Genomic DNA, 5996 nt, shown 5'->3' on the forward strand with positions numbered 1-5996 from the left:
AGAATTCATTTCCTGTTGATTTCAACATGCTGAATATGACTTGCTCCCGTCCGTAATGCCACACAGCAAGTACTACAGTCATGCAATGATACTGCAATTGCGAAAACCTGTGTCGATAAAAGTACAAATCACTTTGCAACCTGGATTAACAAGCCTCCGTATTTTTCTTCTCACTGATTAATAAGAGCTGTAGGTGTTTGCATACTGCAATACACATTCAACTACAATTACTGCGTAAGCCCCTCACTCGTTTCGCTGCTTGTGCATATGATTATGAAAGCAAATGTAACTGCTTTGAGACGCAAGATAAAGTGAAATATTTGGCAATTTAAAACACATACATGCCTAAAATCATCTGTGAGCGACATTCTGCAGCAACCTGTGTCTTCAAGAAGCTGGAGTAATCATTATGCTAACAACAGCAACAGCAAATCGTCAGAGTTTGTACTTGTCACACTTTCACATGCTCACTGCGCAGATATTTACAATTTCGATTCTTTTAACCGTTTGGCCACCAAATTCCTCCTCAGGAACAATTTGGGTACCAGATCTTCTTTTCCCAGTCATTTAAAAACACTATGTAAACACCGGCTCATAACTTTTTTGCAGTTAACACATAGTTTTTCCAAAAATACATGCATGTGGTGTTGGCATTTTTGGGTAAGTGCAGCTTGTCCTTCAAAGTTCAAGGGTTGGAGAGCAATAGCTTTCCACAGCTTGCTTATAAAATACTGTTCTATGCCTCAACAAAGAAGTCACACAAAAATACCAGCCAATGTAGTGGTGTCGCAAGCTTTAGAGGAAACTATTACATGCATCGATGTCAGCGAAGTTTTTCAAAGCTCACTTCTAAGTAGCACGAGCCTTCTGAGCAGATTCAAGCAGTGTTAAGCAGCAGTGCTCCCACACATTTCCTTCCCGAAGCCTGTAACAGAAATTAAGAGCGAAAATTCTTAATGGTATTTCTAAAATACACCTGACCTGTACTCTGCAAGTGAACTTTCTTGCATACTTGTGTAATTCTCTGCGTTAAAATAATTCTATGGGCTTTTTTAGCTGAGAAACGCGCAAACACGTATTAAATGACAGGCGTGAAATGACTGTCTTGGATTTTAAAGCCACTTCATTCACACTTTTCAGCCAAGCTGAAAAGTGATTGCAAAGGTCATTGAAGTTCACTTTCTGCTTAATTTGGTGGAGTGTTTTCACTCTATGGCGCAGCTTGTGAGCACAGGAATATGTTACCCCACTAACGTGCTACCCGACTGCCTCGACCACCACTAAAAAAGGGAAACATCTTGCACTTTGGTCCTTTCTGGTCATGCATTGGTCATTGGTCCATGTCTGACTGCAGAAAGAGCGCTTCTTAATGCTGTGCCCGTACACCCCTCAATGTGATCCGTGTGCATGTTTGGCTTTCTCTCATTTTTAAGAAACAAAATCACAGCTACCTGAAGCTTTTCTAATGCTTCCAGCAATGAAGTGGTTGTGAGAAGCATCGCAATTGGAATTCTGCCTTTCTTTTTGCTCGACAACAGCACTTGAGAATTACAATTTAACTTTTTCATCACACGGATGTAGATGCTGCAGAAATGCATGGAGGAGTAGCTGCAATTCCGCCAGCATCATCTAACAGGAATTTGCAACATGGCTTTGCGAAGAGCAACGACGACATCAGTGAAGCAAACTTAATTTTTCCATCTAGAAAGTAACTTTTCCTGTCTAAAAAGCTCTGAGTGACAGTGAAGGAACAATCAACTGACACATATTGCGCACTTTGCGGAACCACGCATTGTACAGCTTGGGTAAAAAGAAAGATAAAATAATAAATGCCAGTAATCCAGAACACAAGCCTTACTCTCGTCCTAACTAGTTGTTCAATTCAGTACATTCAAAAAAGGCAGACCAAAGTGCATTACACAGAACATAGTATACATAACTACTAGCCCCAGCACTATACTCAACCAGCTCCATCCACATGCAGTGGTGGGAATGCCCTCAGGCATTTTGGAGCAGCTTTTGGAGCATGCAAAATTTGCTTTTGGAGCAGCCACCTGTGTATTTGGAGCAGGCACGGGATTTTCATCAAACACACAGAGGAAGGACATTGACTTTAATGTTCAGTTCTCTTAGTTTACATAATGATTTTAACATAGGCAGCTAGCCCACAAAATGACCACAAAAATATACAAAAGTAGAATAAACACAGTAGTGGCACAAAAGCGCAGGATATTGTACCAACTGGCTGCCGAATGAAAAGTGTTCACAGACAGAAATGCACGTATATATTACATATGAAACGTATCACGAAACGTAAACAAAACGTATCACGACTCAGTACTGCGAGTTTAGATCACAAAAAAAAACGCTTAAGCAAAATAATAGTTTTGGGCATCAAAGGGTTAAGCACCAAATGAGAAAGCAATGTCAATTATGCTAATTTTTTTTGGCCTTGTTCACAGACTCTAGTCGCTTCATGCTAGCTGTCATTTTTTCCCTGGCTTGCATAAGCAAAACCTGCCCACTTTGGATGTCGCCAAAATTTTTCTGTTTCATTCCACGCTCAATTAGTAGTTCCGCATTTTTTAACATGCGCTCTGCATCCACAGCTTCATTTTGTCTGTCTGCTTCAGATGTGCTGGGTGTTGATTGTTCAGCATCTGTTCGGAGCCGTTTAAGAGCCTGCTTTTCCTGTTCCATCCGTTGAGAGTATCGCTTCGAAGCATTTCTCACAGCTTTTACAACGTCTTTTCCAATTTCAAACTTGCAAGGGTCACTGCCATATCGTTGGGCAAATGACAGGGTGTGACGAATGCCATTTACACTTTCAAGAGAGAGACTGGACCTATCATGGAGTACTCTGCCATTCTGGCTGAACCCACGCTCCACATCAGCATTTCCATGCGGTAAGCAGAGAAGAGCCTTCACAAGCTTTGTCAACAGGGGGTACTTTACTTGGTTCTCTGCATTCTTTCGCTCAAACACATCTTGCCAATACCTATCCAGCCGCCCATCTAAAGCAGCAGGTAACGGCTCCAAGCAAAACTCTGTCACTTCATCCAAGAGAGACGACACATCACTTGAGGGGATAACTTGTGGTGCACATTTAGCAAGCTGCCTGAATGACTCTCTAGAGGATTCCGAAACGGAAGCACGAGGCTCCAAGCATGAAAGGTGCATGAGGACAGAGTTTTTCAGGGGAAGCTGCTTCTGAAGGTACCTGGCACACTTCATGTAGAATGTTCGTGCCCCAAGCCTGAATGCCGCTTTTTCTTCGGCACTCCACGACACCATGGCAGCTTCAGTGTCTGCACCAAGCTCAACATTTGCCTTCCAGTTCTGAGACGACTCTATATCTAGCGTGGCCAGCTGATGCCCGGACATGTTTTGAAAGGCATCCAACCTCAGGAACCTTCCCAAGACTTTTTTAAGGAGCGTCACACACTCAGAATGAAGAATGTGAATGAGTGGCTCACTTTTCGGGAATAACGTTAGGAACTTTGCAAACGTCTCAGCTGCATTCTTCACAAAGAGAGCCTTCGCATGGAATTCCTTGTTACTGATGTTCTTCCTCAAGCGCTCCTTGATGCTCCCACTACTGCGCACTGGTGCTTCAGCAGCCAGTACACTCTTGAGTGCAGGCAACTGTTCCAGCAGCCGCTCCAGAGCTGGCATAAGGGAGAGCCAGCGACTGCTGACGTGACGCAGAAACACAGTTTCAGGCAGTCCCAAAACCTTTTGCTGTTCTTTTAGGTGACTGCTCTGTACCGATGAGTGCTTAAAAAAATAGTATGCGTCAACTACTGCACTCTCAACTTCAACAGCAAAAGAATCCAGGCCATGTGAAAAAGCATTGTGTACCTTATGGGGCCAACATTCTCCCACATCCAAAAGAGAAAGATTATCATCCGCAAGTTTCTTCTTCAGTGATTTCATCACGTTGGGACCATCACTGAAGAAAGAAAAAAAGCCCGCACGAGGAATGTTCACAAGTGCCTCGTTAACACATTTAAAAAGTACATTTGAAGTTGCACTTCCTAAGCGAAATGAGCGCAAATGCTCCACAACGACTTCCTTTTGCACGTCCGAAAACTAACGCACAAGGACGTCTAGCTGCTGACAATGCTGCTCAGGTAGCGGTGTTTCGTCCACAACTACACTGTAAAAAACAGCAGGCTGATTCAGTTCTTTTGATACAAGACCTTCAAAATACGGACCAAGGCCGTCTGAGACAATGTAGGATATTTTTTTGCGACTGCATGAAAAATCTTTGGCAATTTTCGAGTCTGGAAACATCGCATGGTACAAAGGCGTCGCTGTGTCCGCCCAGCTGTATGGCAGTTGACGCAATGTAACAGCCAGAGCAAAACGTGCTTCGCTGGCAGTCACAGCATCAGCATGGGACATGATGTTGCTTGCTCCAGTTAAGTCCAGAACAGCCTGAATAGTCGGTGGCCGCTTCAATGTGCTGTCAGGCCCACGTAAAGCTTTGCAAAGTTCTACATGCTTCTTGTTGCGAGAATGTCGTTTCACGGCTGCTGCTCCATGATGCAAGCAATGTATGGTTTTGCTGCACACAATGCAATAGGCGTCTTCTTCTTTGTCACCTGGCGTACACCAAAGACCAATGCGGTCACCATTTTCATCCTCATGGCTTAATGTGTCTTGATTGAATTTGCTGCGACGGCCTGGAAGAAACAGGAGACTAATTACTTCATTTGCTGCTCAGCTACTTAATCTAACAGCAGTTCTGTTAACACAGAGAGAAAGGAAATTTTAAATATTTGAACTTATGCACTTTTGTGGGAAACTGCTACATGGAAGCTTTCTCAAAAACTCGATAGAAACGACTTCCAAACAACGATTATACAGTAATGCAATTTTTCGAAAACCGTGCCCCTAAATAAGGCGAAATAGGGGATACACATCTTATATTCATACTCGAAGGAGACGCGGCCTTTGAAAACCAAAAAACCGCTAAAGAATCGATTTTTCGGAAATCCATGTATTTGGGTTGAATATGTAGTAAACTACCTTGTCTGAAGTTATCTACTCCTAACTCATCGTAAAAATGGCAAAACTACTACATAACGAGCCGCGGCACCCCCCCCCCCCCCCCCCCCGAGGGGCGGGCAAACGTGAAGCGGACCCAAACTTCGCGCAAACGCCGCTGCAGTGCAGTCTTCCGTAGAGCCGCAACTCCCGCGCTTTCTTTTCCCGCCATTAGTGCTAGCGGCCGTGGCGTGCCGAGGAACGGTTCGTTTGATTGGGGGGGGGCGCGCAGGTCTTTCTCGAGTTTCCCCCGTCCCGTGTGCGAAGATTCGATTCAGCTTGCGCGCGCTCCTCGATCGAGCGGGGTGATATGACACGAGTTACGAGACGCTCCACACGTTCGGTGTCCTGAAGCGTTTTAAGAATGTAGTCCGCATGGCCAGGCTGAAGTTGGTCTCCGGCGTCGCTAGCGATTGCACCGGTGCTGGCAGCAACGTACTTGTAGCCTTGACTGTACAAGACTACGATGCTTCAAGTACACGCAACATTGCCAACCACTGACCGTAAACCCCGCTACAAGACGCTGGCACTTGCCAAGCTCAGTGCGGCCTCCTACATAACAATAACCCAGCCTCCTAACACTGCATAAAAAGCTCGGCCGTATGCATTAGTTTCTTCACGAGGTTTACCCAAGATACATTCGGCAAACAACATAGCTGACAAAGAGCCCGAACAATCGTCCTCTATCCGAAATGACAGTGTGCGCGTTTTGAAAGCTCGATACTGAGCCCAACTGACAATTTTCTTGAAGGTAGTCTTGCAGTGCAACGAATACAGCTTCAAGCACGCAAAACGAATAGACCTCACTTACCTTTCGGGAGCGCCATGACGCATCGGCAGCTGTCAGTGAATGCGGCCACCGCAAGAAACGGCCGCGGAGAACACACGAGGAGTTGCTTGCGCTATGTATACGGTGCTCACGTTACCGCGCCATCAGAGTGCCG

Source organism: Haemaphysalis longicornis, unplaced genomic scaffold (genome assembly GCF_048455015.1).
Source record: "Haemaphysalis longicornis isolate Haplotype H1 unplaced genomic scaffold, Haemaphysalis longicornis Haplotype H1 scaffold_2, whole genome shotgun sequence".
Lineage (NCBI taxonomy): Eukaryota > Metazoa > Arthropoda > Arachnida > Ixodida > Ixodidae > Haemaphysalis > Haemaphysalis longicornis.